Here is an 18,360-nt window from a genome sequence, read left to right as displayed (position 1 = left end):
ATCCATACAAGCATCTGTATTAATACGAACAAACTTGTGAAAACAGGAAACACACAAAAGATTACATGTATGGAGGGATCAAAGCCCCATGTGGGTCTGTGGCAGAGTCTGATTCATGGCCAGCTCAGCCTGCCTCCCCCTCTCCTGACCCAACTATGGTCCATTCCCCACCTGGGATCTTTCCACCGAGACTCCTTGGTCTCCTTGTGCTACTCCTTGGTCCCCCTTGTGCTAACAGAATCAAGCACTGAAACCCCATTTGCTTTGAGGACAGGGATTCCCAATTCATGGAAATGCTCAAACATGAGTTACTGTCCTGTGGATCTAAGAAGAGCCCTAAACCTCCTCCAGAGAGCACAGACAAGGCAGAGGAGCCCTGAAGACCCTGGTGGGAGCAGATGCAAGTAGAGCTGGTGTGCAGACCTTGGGGAAAGGGGAAGATTGGTGGTTACTACATTACTTCCTTTATGTTCTGAAAAGGCAAATGACATTCACCCTACCACTTCCTTGCCTTGCAGCTCCTCATTTCTACTAGCACGCAAGGTGGACCTCCAAGGCTTGTGTGGATTCTCTTGGAGGCACGGGCTAGAAATCAGTCAGACACTTCCCAGCGCTTTAGCTGATGGAAAAAAGATTCACTGAGAATGATGTGTTGTTCTACCTTGCACTAGCAGTGAGAACAGAAATTACTGAGTGACCAAGAAGGGTTCAAGGGAGATGTCTGTCTGCAAGTCTCCCTTGTGCAGAGTGATGGCCTATATACCTCACAAACTGGGAATATATGGTGTGAGATCTGTTTGGGATGCACAAGGAAGAGTGTTCAGGTCCAGGTCATCTGGGGAGAGATGGACTTTACAACTTGCTCTGCATCGGGTGCTGCTAGCTAAGGACCTGTCCCTATAGCTTGTCTTTCTTTAGCCATTCCCAAGATCACACAAGGGCCTGCCCAGTTCTGCCATCTCATCCCACTATGCAGATGGGGCATTGCTTGAGACCTTGACATTACCCACATCCCCAGTTTTTGTGCAGCAGTGGCCTTGTATGATCTCCTGTGGCACCATCACCATGCTTAGGCCAGAATATGGGGGGCTTCTCCAGATGTGTTGGGTGAGGGAATGCAAGAACAGAGTGCAAGGAAGTAGCAGGACATCTCCAAGTAGGACGCAGTCACCTGCTACTGACACACACATTCCTCATTCCAAGAAGAGAGAAAATGCTGGCATGACCCTTCTGCTCACTGCAACAAAGGGAAACAATTGACCAAGAGCTGATCCAGTCAGCACTTTAGGCTCTCTCTACTACCCAAGCTCAGGCTGTTTCTGGCCAGTGGCAGAGTCAACTCACTTGAGCTCAGTTTCTGCAAGGACAGAGGTAAACTAAAGTGTCTTCTAAATGCAGCAAGATTTGATTCTTTCAGCCCAGGTTTATTCATTCTTGATTTTGCTCAACAGTAAGATGCAAGCTAAGCGTGAGCACATACTCTTGAACAGTAGTTTTATATGCTGCTAACAAGAAGGTTTGCAAACTGAACACTTTGCAATCCTGCTGAAGGTGGATTTAAATTGAGCTGGCAAACAGGAATAAAGCTTTCAGCCAACTGCTCAGCAGGCATGGCCTTTGAATTAAAATTTCCATTAACAGAGTGAGGTACAACTCAGTTAAATTCACCTTGCCTCTTCGTACGTACGCGACTGCTGTCTTTAGAAACCTGCACTGAAATCAAGGCAAAATATTGCTCCTAAATGTCTTTAACATCAGAACTTCGGACATAACTTCCCAGGCTGATCTTGAAGTATTTCTAACGTGTTTTCTCCTGTACTAACAAAACAGGTGGTAGAAACACCTTTTATCATACAGAGAAATCTTCTGGTAGGAGTTGGGTGACGGATCCTCCAATCTATCATCTAGCATGTACCTCTGTGTGCTTCAGTTGGAGATCTGCTACATGAAGGGGTTTACTCCATCTCTGGGCAGACGCTGGCATGTATCATGGATGTTCTTTTTCTCCTTTAAACTTCTGACAGCTGTAGCACTTTCTAAGTTCTGGGTAGGGTCCACGACTACTGTGCTCAGTATCAAATTGGCAGAAAATGAAGTTAGGTCTTATCCCAGCACATGTCCAGAGGAGACTACCATAAGAAAGGCTGGATTGCAGGTTTTGGAGCGGACTTCCAATGGCAGTCATAACACTGCAATATCCCACAGGAGACTGTGGGGTGGCTGTCCTCAGCTATTTGGGCTCCGCCTCATTTGGGGAACTCCCCCACTTGCATGAACAGTATTTGCACAACTCCAGCTGTTGGCCACCACCATCACCTTGCCCTCCCCCCCACCAGAGGACACACAACTTCTACTTTGATTTCACAGTTCCCCCACCATAATGAGTGAGCCTAGGGAAGGAGGTGGAGAGTGCATACATTAACTCCCACTACTGCTGCTTGCTTCAAGATCTCCCAGACATTGGCATTTTGCAAAAAAGACCCCAACAAACCCACAATGAACTCCTTCTGAGGATTCTTTATTGCTTTCACAATCTTATATCTTCAGTAGTTTCCCAAGAAACATGGGGTCTGTTGATTAAACACCATCTTAATGAATCAAGTAAATACATGCTTAAAGTCAAAGTCATGTTCACCAGCTGCTTAAGTCTGCATGTTCCTAGTTGAACAGTGGTCAGAAGAATCGTGGGAAAGCAAACAAAGGTACTGAATGGTAGCAATGGGAGCAGCATATGAATGTCATGAGACAGCTACCGGTGCCCTCCCCTCTGAAATGTAAGCCTAGACAACCTGTCCATTTGGGCTGGACTTTCCCAATTGCACCTCTGAGCAGAAAAGACAGAAAGACTGAAGTTTTTACCACGCTGCCCGTCTGACATTTGCCCAGGAAGACTTCTTCATTCCCTGAGCTTCTTTCACCTCACTCCATTCCAGCTTTGTGTCTGGAACCTCATCTTCAGGCTCGGGATCCTCACGAACAGTCCCCTCAGGCAGTGCCACTACGATGGGCAGAGGGCCCTGCTCCTCCCGGAACTCCACTACATAGAGACTCTTCTGGTTCGCTAACTGTTGGTGAGTCTCCTGGGAGTAGGAAAGAGAAAAGACAATCAAAGCAATGATGATCATGCTGGTTTACTTCAGGTCAGTCTCTACATGGTATATGGGGTAGGGAAAAAAAAAAGAAGTTTACTAATAAATAGTCTAAACACTGCATAAATTAAGTGACTCGTCAGGCTCATCCTCGTGGGTTTCAAATATGCTAATTGCATAAGCAGCAGGAATTCAGGTAGATAGACTACAGATATACTAGCATTACAATGTCATCCTAGAAGAACTTGCTTCTGGAAAGGATCTGGCCAGAAAAGGCACATCCTGTTAATAAGGATGCACGTTAGTAACGTGCAGTAACTTTTTTATGTCTTCATATGGATATAAATTTTGCTTTGACAACAGTAAAGTGCTTATTACTGCCCTGAAAAGTAATATTAGCTAACATAATGATATGAATTGAATATTATTTTCAACTATACCTCTTCCTCACATACAAGTTGTTTTGTTAACACTCAGATTTTACAGAATAAGCATCTACCGGAACAGAAAATTTTTCCCATTCAGGGCAGTCAAGGAAATATATCAAGTACACACCTCTCAAAGCAATAATATTGCATTGCTTTATTATATATAGCATGCCCTTCTTCTATTCTCCTATTCATTCTTCTTCTTCTTCTACTCTATTCATTCTGTGGAAGACTTCTCAGAGACAATGCATTGAAAATATATGACAGACTTCTTCAAGTTGATTAACCTCAGATAGTGAAAAGCATCTGTAGCTACCTAATTAGGCAAAGAGGATCATGACCCCCCACCCCTCCCGAGGCTCAACTGAAAAAGTTGGTTAAGACAGGCTGACAGATTTGGCAACTATATCTTTGCAGGGGTACATTAAGAATGTAAGCAGCTAAATCCTGGCAGCTTCCAAGACTCTACAACCAAATGAGATAACCAGGAATTTCAAAAGACCTGACTCATCCTAAGGCTGGTGTTCAAAGGAAGTCAGATGGAATGCTGCATATTGGATCTTTCCATCAAGCACAGACAGCTGGTTCAGACAGAGACACCTCCATTGTGAGCACTTGGAGTTAGAGGAAATGACACCACCTCCCTGACTTATTTCAGAGATGTTAATTATACTAGCGACAGAAGCAGCTGTGACGTTTGGTCCTTAGGCAATGAAAATTTAGAATGCTGACAAACAAGCAGCAGCAACCAAACCTGGGCCACAACTTCCTCTGCCCATAATTTTACAAATGTCACCAAAAATACTTCAATGAAAGCCCAGAAATTCAGACGTCTCTTGGAGGCACTTGGATGTGGAACAGCTAGAGTTACATACAGCCATTTCTGACTGGACAACTTTGTGTAACTGCTGAGGAATTATTCACATGCAGATTTTGTTTGCTCTTTGGAAAAGTACTTAATTTTAAGCCTAGAACATAAACTATTTGCCCACTAATTACTACAATATCAATCCCATTCTGTCCCTTGACCTAATGTATAGAACCACCGAGAGTGCAATCTACCTGTTGTGTCAAGCCTTTAAAGAGAGCTTTGGTAACGTTAATCAAGTTTTTGGATCCAGAAACCTTGGCGTACATGTCTTTAATGCCAATTAGTTTGCAGATGGTGATGATAGCTCGGTGGCAACGAAGACCATACCCTGGGGAAAAAAGAAGTATAACTCAGCATTGCATGATTATTTGTAAGCATAGAACTTAGCTAAGGAAGAAGAGAGAACTAAGACCTTTTCTTAGTTATTTTTGTTACCCAGCATGTTAGAATACATTATATCTTAAAAATGGCAAAACCATTCTGGGAAGACCATTCTCCCCAGTCTTCCCAGTCTTTGCAGGCACGGTAACATAAAGATCACGGGTTTTTTATATGAAATATACCTTACTTAAGATATTGCAAAACCAAATGAAAATGTCACCACCTATAAACTCAAAACATAAATCCATAAAAATGCAACCTGAAGAATTGTTTAATACCACAGGTTTGGTAGTATTCCTTAGAAGTACCATTGGCAGCTTTAGAAGAACCTTCCACAAGCATACCCCACCACCCGATATTGATTAATGGGAACATTAATTAAAAAAAAGGCAATTTCTTTCTCCCACTCCCAGCAGAAAAATAACTCTAGTACTTCCCAGAACTAAAACTAATTTAAAAAATTAAATTAGCAGAGAAGCAAGGCAACAAGTTTTGAAAAGAAACCATTATAAGGGGAGAGAATCTAAATGTAACTGCATCCTGACCAAGACTGTCTTTTCTAAAAACCAATACCTACATTTCTTCAAAACCTCTTCCTTTGCAATTTCAGGTGACCAACTGCTGAATGACAACTTCAGTACCTCCTAATGATGGTAAATCTGACTTTAAAGTCCTGGTTCACATACATGATAGAGAGATTTAAACTGGTCTCATATGGTGAAGTTACTGCTCAAAACAACTGGCATGCTCAAGCACTGCTGTCCTTTGAGCTTCCTTCCAGAAGGACTCTGCAGTAGGAGCAATGTTAGTGTGTCTCATTCCCAGGGAGACTGCTGCTGGATGAGAGACCTACAGTGCCTTCCTAAAGCCCGAGATTGTGCTCAACGCCTTTATCAGACCCAGAGCTGGCAGCAAAATTGGGGAGGGAAGGAAAAGGGAAGTCCAAGTAAGTCTGTGGGCAGTAATGCTCCAACAGAAGAGTCTGGTCTAAACACAGAGCTGCTGGGAAAGAGGGTGAGTGCCCACTGGCACTGGTGTCTCTCGCTGCTCACAGACCTTTGGGTAGCCAAATAAATCCTACCGCATTTTTATTTTATTCAGCTCTTGTTAAGCAAAGCTTTAAGCAGTGAAATGGGACTGAAGCTGCTTTCAAATTGAGGAAGCCATCACTGCACCCATTTGTACCAAACTTACACATTGCAGTTTATCTCCAAAACGTGAACCTGTTACTTGCCTCCCAATTCAACAACAGCAATTCACCAACTTCACAGCCCATGCAAAATATAACAGCCACTAGCCACCAGCCACAAAAAAGTTATGCTTGTCCTCTTCAGCTCACAAAAGGTAGCAGAATGTTGTGTGCTAGTAAGACAGTAAGACAGCACAGATCATCAAGGTACCGTGCAGAGACATCACTTCCTTTCTCCTGGCCCAGCAGCCGGCATGAGTTACACTTTGTTTTTGCATTAGTGGCACAACGTAAAGGACAGGGAATGGAAATAAAGAAGGTAACAGACTCCTTGGAGCTAAAGACTGCATCAGAAAGACAGCAAAACACTCTATTTCTAGAAAAAAACAATTCTTCTAATCAAGCTTAAAAAACAAATGAGTGATGTGATGCTCATTTGCTTTCAACTTACCGTTCAAAGCAATAAGATCATTGAAAAAAGTTTGCGTGCGCCTGTGGAAATCACAAGCCAAATTACAAAAGCTTGTAACTGTAACAACTGGAAATTGGTAGGTGAGCAGGAAGGAGAGAGAAACATATTTCAAAATCCACAAATACAACAGAGGTTTGGATGTCATCTGCATCCATCACCATCATAGAGTGTTATATTAGCTCCAATGCATAATTATAGTATATTAGCATTAACTGCAAATGGTTTCTTAGACTTGCCAGACTTTAATGAAGGAGGGTTGTTCTTTTGCGGATTCTAATTGTGCTCTCTCCTTCCCCAGAGAGATTTGTTTCATGTAGCCTAGCTCTATTAATCTTTAAAAATTGGTTTGTGATAGCTCTAATGTTTCTTGCTTAAAAGCTGAAAAGCCAGGTTATTGATTAGTCTGCTCTGCAGGACAGACTTGCTGCTGCTGAGTAATTGAGGAAAAAAAAAGTCTGTTCCAGTGCTGCATGTTTTATGTGCCAATATGTCCCTTTTTCTTTTAACCTATAATTGGACAAGAAACTATAACTGTCCAAAGCCATTCTTCCTGCCATCTGAGAAAATACCATTTTCTATGCTACAAAACAAAGTCAAGTTTTATACACAATTACATGCGAATGACCTCTGAAAGGCTGTTTGTCAAAGTTTCCTTTTCAGTGACTTAAAACATTTAATTTTTGACAGTTTTATTGTTGTTTTTCTCCCATCTCTTCTCAATCATGTTTCTGCAGTTTGTCAATACATGAAACCCAGAAGCCAGCAAACTAGTCTATCAGTCACTGAACAAAAGTTATTCCAAACTCAAAAGGAAAGGATTCCAACTGCAAACTCCAGCTGTGGAGACAAAGTTATGCTCAGACATTTTTAGTTTGTCTGTGGCACTCACACTGCCTTACTGTGGTTTAAGTCAGTGAAGCCTATGCAAGAGAACAGGGTCATTTTAAACGTACCAAATTTTCTCACACTGAAAAAGATACAAAGGTAACCAGAAAAAGTATTTAAAATATATCCTTCCTATGAACTAACACAACCTGTTATGGGCAATCTATATTGCATTTTCGGAGTCTGGGAATAGAACATCCACCTTATATCCACACTAAGGGTCTACTCCAAGTTAAATTCACATTCACATGTTCACATTACATTGCTTTTTTAACCTGGATTTTCAGTTGTCCAATATGTAATCCCGAATATGTGATGGGGGTTTTCTCCACTTTGCGCGGATCAGGAATAAATGCAAGAAAGGAGCGTTTAAGTATATATAGCAGTGACTTTACCTCTTCTACTAAAGCATTAGGCTTTGTTGCGATCATTTATTTAGATAGCTGCCTGAGTCCTATGCACAGGAACTGGAAATAAACTGCCAGCTGTAATTATGCAAAGCAAGAGGATTCAGCATACATAACTATACAGCTGCAAGGCCATCAGCAAACAGAAGGAATCTTCTATATTTAAGTGAAGACAGTCTACGTATGCAATGGCCTAATATGAAAACCATGAAGAATTTTAATTTCTTATACCTATTAATTACAGCTACAGGGTATCAGTGCTGGGCTTCACAGCCACAAAAGTGTATTTGATAAACTGTTTTGCATTTCCTCTTATTAATTCACATTAGGAACTAATTGACACTATTGAGAGATGTATCAATGTGTCTAGCTGAGTAGTTTCATGAATACTTTAATTGTAAAATCAAGTCAAAGATGAAGATGAAGAGCTGTCCGCACTCCAAAAGGTAGCATATTCTGCAGCACGGACAAGCAATACCCCCGGTAGTTTCCACCCAGCTGGCACATGCTAGAAACAGGAGCGATCTGGAATGATGGCAGACACAAAGTCCAGAGCCTGATGCAAATTAAATCTTGTTCTGTAGTATGTCCACCGGTCATTTAAGTGTTCTAAAATTCTGCTGCTGCTATGAATCCTTCCCTTAGAGTGCAAAACAAAAAGCCTGTCAGGGACTAAAGCAAAATCAGCAAGAGTTTTATCTATACCATCCCTAAAAACTCAATTTTGCATAGACATATAATGTTGCGGCTTGTTTTCTGGTCATGAGCACACAGTGAAGTCTCCCTCTCACACACATTTTACACACTGATCTATCGTTATGCTTCTTAATAAGGCCAGTGATGCCTGCTGCCCAGAGCACAGTGGACATAAGCACAATTTTTTCTTACATAACATCAAACCTGTTTCAGGAAATACACAACCTAATTCCATCAGTTATAAAACAGGGAAAATATTCTTTAAGTGGAAAAGTGCTTCCTGGTTTTTGGAGGATACTTGAATATATGTGAATGTGTTGTGTAACTGAAAAGGCAAGCAAGATACTCAGACAAGGCAAAGCACTGTCCAAAACTGGCAGCAACAAGCTACCAAGGCTAAGGAGCTAATGTGACAGGACTGGACTTGTATTCTGTCACAGTTGGGTGTGATACTCTCACAAAACAAGAAGAACAAAAAAAAGAAACCTAGGGAAATAAGAACTGGGCGAAATCATCATTGAAGTATGTGTCCCTACTACCAGCAGTCTGCTGTCAGGTCAAGTGCATTTTCCAGATAGGATCCTGCCATGGATTTTTAATGGCTTTCATACCTGCAAGTACATTCATTAACAACTTGGACAGAGGAACACAGACTGAAAAAAATGGGTTGAGGATATAATCTTGTGAAAGGCTGCAAGTGTACTGGCGGTCAGAAGAAGTCAGTGGAGGTAGGTCTGACAAACGAGACACAGTTTGAAACCAACACACTGAAATTCAACGAAGGCAGATGAAGAGTGCTTTGCAAAGAAATCAAAAGCACAAGTACAAAAGAGAGGTACAAGCCAAGGTAGATAATCCCTCTAGTTTGCACACTGCAAGCTCTTGATTTTAGGGAAAATAAAAGTAGTAACAGCCTTGAGGAAGTAGCAGGCTGGATGCTGTCCTGGCTCCAGCTCATGACCACATGTAGTCTGAGGGAGGGTATCTGCCCATGTTACCCCAGCATGGGTTTAGGAGGGACAGGCACACAGAAGCATCTTGGAATGAGCCTATCAGTTCTCCAAAGCATGTGTGGGGCAAATGATGAGAAGAAAAACCTGCAGGGTTCTTCTGAATGCCTTCACCTCCAATATCAATCCTATTAGATTAGACTTTTCCACATCTAGGTAATTTAGAGCAGAAGGAACTACACTTTGGAAGTGTGAAAGAAAACCAGGAAGAGAGCTCCCACCAGTTTAAGAGGGTCAAACCCCAATTTACAATAACAAAGCCATGTCATCAACTGTAGGTATTTCTACTGAAAAATAATTTATCATCTTCAACATTTAAAACATGGTAGACTAGCACCAAATGATCCACCTCCGAAGTAAACAGACATTGCACAAATATAACAAATAAATACCAGTCAGTAATTAATAAAAATTCAAAATCTCCAGGCAGCTTTAATTACCTTTGTTTTGTTTCTTCATGCGGATGTTTGTGCTTTTAAATCTTGCTGTAATGTCATGGTAAACTGGAGGGGAGGAAAAAAATAAGGAAAAGGCATTACAGCTAAATTCTTCCTTCCAGGAAAGCTTTAGCTCAGTACATTTAAGGAGTACCTATCTTTTTCAGAGCTGTGAACAGGAAGTCGGTTTTACTCTCCTCTGAGTTCTTTAAAGAGAAGTGTTAATTTAGGTAAATTTCTGGAATAGATTTGGAATGTTTACACAACTGTGAATATTTGAATACTATGTTACTGTCGTATACAAACCCAACCTTCACTTGAAAAATATGAATTGTCTCTATGCCTCCAATGATCCTCATCTAGCTTTGAAGTGAGCTCACATGATACAATTTAACCTTCTTCCTCATACTCAGATTTTTCTAGTAATTCAGCTTTTAGCCTAAGATTTCCCCATACGCTTCAGCATCCTTGGATTTTCCATACAGAATATTTATCATTCCAGTCTTCCTGCTTCTCTCTACTTCAAAGGAACCCCAAACTCATATCCTCTGGTCAGTGGCTGCGATGTACATCCGATTCAGTGACTCGCTCTCTGCATTCTAGCACCGCAGTCGAGATGGCTCAGAGAGGACCTCTATGTTAAGTAGAATGGAAAGCACGGTGGAAACACCACCAGTTTTTAATCAAATTGCCAATCTGTTAGTGTGAAATAATAATGCTCAAGGAATAGATTCATGAGGATAACTGCAGTTTTGTATTTGCAAGCTGATGTTTTATTATACTGAATATTTAGCTACACAATGACTTCGTTAAATATTCATATACTCTGCAAGGTACTATCAAAATTTTTCTGAAAGATAACTGAATATTTGGTACCATATCCAACATCAGAGAGAACTTGTATGGTATTAAATTGAAATAACAAAAAGCTACCATGAAACATCAGACTGACTTCTCCAGCCCACGTTCTCCCCAGCTGCTGGGCTTTGTCAGCATACATGGATTGATTCAGCAGGGAATCATCTCTGACATATAAAAGGGAAAAGCACAGAGGAGTTGACTGTAGAGAAGAGATGCCCAGACAGTATCTGACTTCCTTAACTAAAATTCTGCCAGCAGAGATCTAATCTTGCTACTACCCGCTCCCCCGCCCCCATTTTTAAAGAACCTGAAATACTATGCATTAAGTATCCAAATTTAAACACAGCAAAAAGGCAGGAGACTAGTAGGGAGATAAATCACTCAATATTTAAACAACATCTTGTATTAGATAATCTTAACTTTTCTTCATGGACCCTCCAACAACTGTGGATACAAACCTGAGTGAAAGTAAAGAGTAAACCGCATATTCATTCCAGGTAATGGTGATTTATTTTACCCAGAGATTGACAGACTATGTACTCTGACATTACCACTGTCTAGCTAAAACAATGTGGGGCTAAGATTTCATACAGCATGCTGAAGAAACGAAATCATGCATGAAGAATAATAACACAATTGGTGTGGTTTAACCCCAGCCAGCAAGTAAGCACCACACAGCCGCTTGTTCACTCCCCACCCCCCTGCCAGGGGATGGGAGAGAGAATCAGAAGAGTAAAAGTGAGAATATTTGTGGATTGAGATAAGAAGAGTTTAATAATTTAAATATTTTTAATAATAAATAATAATAAATGTAATGAAAAGGAAAATAACAAAAAAAAAAAAGGAGAAATAAACCCAAGTAATGTAGATGAAAAACACATCTTCACCACCAACCAATCGATGTCTAGCCTGTCCCCAAGAACTGGCCCCCCGGCCAGCTCTTCCCTAGTTTATACACTGAGCATGACATCATATGGTATGGAGTATCTCTCTGGCCAGTTTGGATCAGCTGTCCTGGCTATGCTCCCTCCCAGGTTCTTGTGTATCTCCAGCCTTCTCAGTCAGTAGAGCTTGAGAAGCTGAAAAGTCCTTGACTAGTATAAGCACTACTTAGCAACAACTAAAACATCAGTGTGTTACCAACACTATTGTCATACTAAGTCCAAACCACAGCACCATACCAGTCATTAGAAAGAAAATTAACTCTATCCCAGCCGAAACCAGGACAACAATGCATCAGATCAGGTCAACATCAGGTTAACATCTTTTTATGCTTTGTAACTAGTTGCAACCAGTTCTTGTTGGTATATTCAGTACTTATTGAAAGTTAAACGAGGAGTCTAAAAGAATCATAATACTTACTTGTGTGGTTCTGATATAGCTCTATAAAATGTAAGCAGCGTATTGCTTTATTCTTTGCCTAGGGAATAAAATCAGGAAACATTTTTTATTGAGGTTTTCTGCAAAGTATTTGAAATTTACCGATTGTTCAGTTGGCTAGACAGCGAAAAAAGCAAGAAAGAAAACTTAGGCAATCAGGTTTGACACATCTAAAGCATTTACTTTTTGGCAATGAAATTGTTCTCTTTAAAGAACTGCTTTCTCCTAACAGATTTAATATTTAAAAAGATTTCTCAATATAAGTAACAACTTTATCAAACTCTGTGTATCTTAGCATTGCTATTTTGATAGCTTAGTTGAGCATTACAACACAAACTAGATTAATGTAGACGGACAAGTAACATTTTGAAGTCTAAAGGAGCCTTAATAAGGGCATTATGCACGCTTAAGAGAAAAATTCCTACACACTAACTGTAGAAAGCAGATTGTATGCTATATAGATACTGGAAACAAGTGAGCAAGGGAAGGTAGGTATATGGCCATAGAAAAGGGAGTGGAAAGAAAACAGTGTGTGCATTAACAGAATCTCACTGTAGGGCAACCTCATTACGCATGTCCAAAGAAGAACAATGAAGCTGTTGAAGGGTCTAGAGCACAAGTCTTATGAGCTTAAGTCTGGACAAAAGGAGACTGAGGGGAGACCTTATCACTCTCTACAACTACCTGAAAGGAGGTTGTAGTGAGGTGGGTGTTGGCCTCTTCTCCCAGGTGACTAGCGATAGAACAAGAGGAAATGGCCTCGAGTTGCACCAAGGGCGGCTTAGATTGGATATTGGGAAAAATTTCTTCACTGAAAGGGTTATCAAGCACTGGAACAGGCTGCCCAGGGAAGCGACTGTGTCACGAACCCTGAAGGCTTTCAAAAGACTTGTAGCTGTGGTGCTTGGGGACATAGTTTAGTGGTGGACTTGGCAGTGTTAGGTTTACAGTTGGACTCAGTGATCTTAAAGGCCTTTTTCAACTTAAATGATCCTATGATTGTTTGGATCACAATGCATGGATCATGTACAGGGACTGACTTCTTTGCATAGACTACAAAGCATACTGATTATTAAAAAAAAAGCGTAGGTATGATTATTTGTGCTTGATAGGACGAGATAGATTTGTGCCTGACAGAACAAATAATTCAGTCAACATACTTTCCGTAAAGCATTCATCCTGTCACCTGCTTTCCCCATTGCAAAACCTGCAAGACAGAAGAGAGTCATTTTATTACTGAGAAATACACGAGGCAGGACCTTCAGAAAGCAAAGGGGAATAAACAAAAACTTCACAGCCATGTTTATTACCTGTTATTTCTGCTACATTGCAGAGATCATACAAAATGGTCCAGCGAGAAAAACAGAAACCGTAAAAAGTAACAGTTTAGGAGTTATGATTACCTAACACCTGGATGCCAATTGGCTGTTGTCAAATGAAACAAATAAGGCTTAAGTTACTTCTTTTGTGTATTTGCCCAAACTTGTTTCAAACAATTGAATACTGGTAACTGCTTCAGCCAAAAAAAAATCCAGTCTTCTGCTTAAAAAGAAAGAAGGGAAGGAAGAAAAAAACAGGAAGCTGATGCAGATACATCAACTACATCTGTACAAAGAGTAGCCCCGAGACCCTAGAAGCAAAGGAGAAGACTGGGTTTCTAATAGCGAAATAGAGAATATGAAAACCACATTTAACACAATAGTTCATTTGCAAAAAACGCATGCCTGTAGATCAGAGAAAAAGCAGACTGCCAGTTTACAAACTGCTACCTAATTCTCTCTGAACCCTCAGACCTACTCCTATTTACCAGGTGAACTGTGGTAGAGATGAAGAGATTTCACAGCAGTGTCAGAGTATTTGCAGTCAGCTCACACCTGACTCTATAGAATGAATGAGAGGATGCGACAACCATTTTTACAAACTGCAGTCCAACAGTGTCAAGGTAGATTGAATTAAAATAATTTAACTTCAAAACAGCAGGTCTAGCTTTTTTGGTTCTTTGATGCTTCTGTTGTGTCAGCTGGGGCTGTGGGTTACCAGTATCCAAAAGCCTAATCCAAAAATCGATGGGATTAGACCCACTGGCCAACAATGACTCACTAATTTCATGCAGACATTACAGGAGAAATGGGCTCGAAGATACCTAGGAAAGAAATACCATGCTGACTGCTGTGGTGCTACAAGCAAAGAGGATATGACTGCAAGCCTGGAGACTGCTGTGGAAGAAGCAGACAGTCAAGGGAAGTGTCTGCTATCAGCTACCTCCTGAGACAGCTTTCCCTGTGCAAACACCATGCACCCAGAGGTCCCTGTCACCTGCTAACTCCTGCACAAGAAAATGCAAGGAAATGGTACTATTCTTCTAAATACACACAGAGCACAATAGCAGCATATTAATGCTGTGAAATCATGCAATAGATTAGAAAATGCCAAAAACGAAGTTACCTGGGCAACCTCAATTCAATCATTCAGCACATACAGATGAAAGCAATAACAAGTTTCATTACAAAGCTTTTGAAAGAAGAGGTAGGAAGAGCTTTTTCAGAATAACATCTTTCTGCTGGAGAACCACACTTTGCTCTCTATATAAATTTTCCTCCCCTCCAAACTGAAATTAAAATTCAGCTCAAGGAACACATCCGGACTTTAATCTTTCACATAAATGAAGTTCTGCAAAACTAGTTGACTGGAAATACAGTTGTCTTATTAAAGCTCCCACATATCCCATCATTGGAGATATCTGTTCAGCTCATAATAAAAAGGAGGCTACTTACATCCAAAAGGTGGATGCTTTGCACATATATTGAAAGCAGGATTTCCTTTACTAGAGTCACATAGCAACGTGAATGCAATTTCCCGTACTCTGACACCAATACAATACATGCCTCTATTATTTGGACTATTAACTTCACAGCTATTCACAGTCTATTTCTGTAGCTGATTCTTCTTTTAATTTTGCACAGCTGTCTTATCTCTAAGTCCATTTGAGGTCTAACAGGAATTCTAATGTGCATTCGTTTGTATCCACAAGAGAATGCTTGAGAACTATCTCCTTATGGAGAAAAACTTGGCACATTCGAGGGTGCTTCTTAAATAAAACTTATCCTGCAACAACAAAAAAAAGCCTTTAACTCCTGGTATTTGAAAACTGAGTGAAAGATAAACACTATTTCCTCAATAACAGAACTGGAAACCTACAAAAAACTCATTGCTGTACAGGGTGGCTGCATAGTTCCTTTATGGATGCCTTTACAATTAAGTGGTATTAGCATTATCTTTTTAAATTCTGTCTCAGAATCTGACCCATCCCAAAAGCAAAGCAGGTACCATCAAATGAAGGACACCCAATAACTTTTGTAACTGACAAAGTGAAACAGAAAATCCTTAAGAGAAAATACAGTTTTCTGAGAATATCTACTAGCCTTTACAGATTTTTTAAAAAGACAGTGACAGGTTGTTGATTGCTTTTTGGTGGTTTTTTTTTTCCTTAGCGACAGTGACAACCACATCATGGAATGTCTCCTTTGGCTCTACCAGTATATGATATTAAGTATTACATACTCAGTAATACCCAATGTATTAAGACCTGGCTATATCTTTCCACTGAAGTACTAATATGTATTTGTCAGCCCTGTCTAGCCTCATCCGTTCCCTTCTGCTTGGTCGGTTGTTTGGGTTTGTTTTTGTTTTTTGGTTTGTTTTTTTTTTTAATGCAACCTGCTTTATTAGAAAATTTACAACCATAGTACAGAAACTACTTCAGCTTTCTCTACATTGAGTTTCACATCAACAGCCGTAACTGACTCAACTAAGAATTTTTCTTGCAACTTTTTACTTTGCATACAACCCCATTAAAAGCTGCAGTAGAGCGAATTCTCTTCTCCTCATTTTGTCAAGATCAATTCTGACCAACTCAAAGGCTCTTCTGGTCAAGATGGCTGAACACTTCACTTGAAGAAAGACTTGTCATTACTTATTGCAGCATTTTCCAAACTTCTGAGGAGAGGAACACGGTGCAACATGCCAGGTATCAGTCATCTATGTCTTTGCTGTGAGTGATCTTACTAAGCCAAGAAGCAGTACCATAATATCAGCTGGGATCCAGGGCTACTTAATCCAATTTAGATGCTGCACTGAGATGGTCTGATTGCTTCTAGAAATAGCTTGGTCATCGCTATGCTGCATGCGTAACTGTGCTTAGAGTTCCATTACAATGAAATCAGAACTAAACTGAATGCCTCTGACCAGTATTCTTTCTCCAGTCTTTGCTGAGAAAGAAAAGAAAAAAAAGGTCTCTTTCACAGCTCGTATTACAAGATCCTTCATAATCTTATGCTTCTTTTGATTTGTCCTATTTACTTTATGCTGTAGATGGCAGTTCTAGGGTTAGACTTGAAAATGTATGCCGAAGAGACCGTTATAAAGAGTCATAATGGAGAAAGCCTACAAATGGGTCAAGCCGCAGATCACTGACGTTACTATGAGACCAGGCTCAAAGGGCCTGAGTACTCTATTTTTCCTTAAAAGTATAGTATCTGTAGGAAGCTCATAAAGTGGATTTCTTTTTTTTAATGATTAACTTCAATAAAATAAGAAAGCTTCCTGAAGAGGCTGAATCAGAAAGAAATTTAGGGTCTTCTGATTTGACAGATTCATTACGAATTTCTGAATCAAGATGCTAGCTGAGACTACCAATAACAAGCCCTTTTTAACTAAAAGCAGTAACACTTCCAAGGGACTCGCCTGAGACTTAGGGAGAAGAAAAAAAAAAACAACCCAGCCAGATTTATACTAATTCTACCTAGAAATACTAACACTAGATAGAAAATAATCCAGAAGAATGCACAACCGATCATGCTGCCCTTTGCTGCAGAGTGGTCACCGCTGTTAGTGCAAATGAAAAAAAAACCCAAGAACCCCAACAACGTGAAAATGATTTTCAAAACCAGAAAGAGAAATCCCTATCCACTGCCTTGTACTTTCTCATGACTTTATCTGCCCTACTACCCGTGGAGGCCCAGATTCATTTTAGTCAAGCACAGGCACCTCTGTGAAGAGCACACTCAGCTGTTTTCTTCTACCATCAGTGCAAGGGCATGAATGCTTCCCGGGGCACATCAGCCCATCTGCAATTCCAGGCACCTTTTGCAGGTGCCTAACTCTTTGACTTGAGAATAAACAAATACACTCTGCAGCTTAGGTGCCTAAGGCTAGCAGAAACAAATGCAAATATGCTTAGTTGAATACTTTCAGGCTTTGTTTAAAACATAAACAGTATCTACAGTAAAAAGAAACAGTGTGTACAGGAAAGCATAGATGACCCCTTCTGGTAGGATCTACCAGTCGTTAGTTCTATCACTCTAGAGTTAAATAAAAGCTGTTTTTACCAGTGGATAATATATGCTCCAAACCTAATCACATACTACTACTTTTCCCAATTTCTTTTTTTAGTACAAAACAAAGCGCCCAAAGGAATACATATATAATTTGATCATAAAGCTTACTTTTATAGAGATGAAACTCAACATTCTTACAGGTATTTCAATATTGCCCAGTGGAAAAAAAAGTAGTTGGTTTTTTTTTTAAAGTATCAAAAGTCCTTTTAAATCACCATAACTCCTGAAGTCCTATCACAAACAATTATTAATTTGGCATCTTTCACATACAGTAAATGCACATACCTGCAGCCCCTTTACCATTTCCAATAGCCACTAAGGCACTTATTGATTTTTTTTCTGCCTTCCTTTGCCTTCATACAAAACACATTTTTCACCTGAAGAAAAAATAAATTACAAAGCATCTGGTTATGGCATAGTCCAGCTGTATTTTTTTTTTCTTTAAAGAGAGTCAGTTCACCAAAGGAATTAGAGGTTTGTGATGAAACCTTACAATATATATTGTCTTTGTCAATGGGTATCATCTGCAGTGGAACACTGGCTTCAAGGCATTAAATACGTAAAGGCTGCTAAAAACCTCTACTCAGACACAGAAGTTACCTCAGTAGTTTCATGAAAATACTCCCTCTGTTGTGTTTAGCTGCACAACAGATAATGCTCTAACGCCACTATCTTCATGTGTGATTTCAATTGTGATGAGAAAACATGGAAAAATACTGAAAGTGACATTAATATCTCACTGCCTCCTTCACATTTCAACATATTTTAGAAGCACTCAGGAATTGCTCAAGGCATGTTGTTGCTCTACATGGGTTAAAACTTTGGACTGAAATCTACTTGCAGACTGCAGAAAGCAGT

General features: G+C 40.1%; 1 pseudogene; it reads right to left on the bottom strand.

Moving 5' to 3' along the window:
* Window positions 1–2,497: 2,497 nt before the first annotated feature.
* LOC142055069 (small ribosomal subunit protein uS5m-like) overlaps window positions 2,498–18,360 on the bottom strand; it is a 71,150-nt pseudogene continuing 55,287 nt past the window's right edge.

The sequence above is a fragment of the Phalacrocorax aristotelis genome, chromosome 3, assembly GCF_949628215.1.
Source record: "Phalacrocorax aristotelis chromosome 3, bGulAri2.1, whole genome shotgun sequence".
In the NCBI taxonomy this organism is placed as follows: Eukaryota; Metazoa; Chordata; class Aves; order Suliformes; family Phalacrocoracidae; genus Phalacrocorax; species Phalacrocorax aristotelis.
Note: the sequence above shows the minus strand (reverse complement) of the source record. Positions and strands in the feature narration are given on the sequence as shown.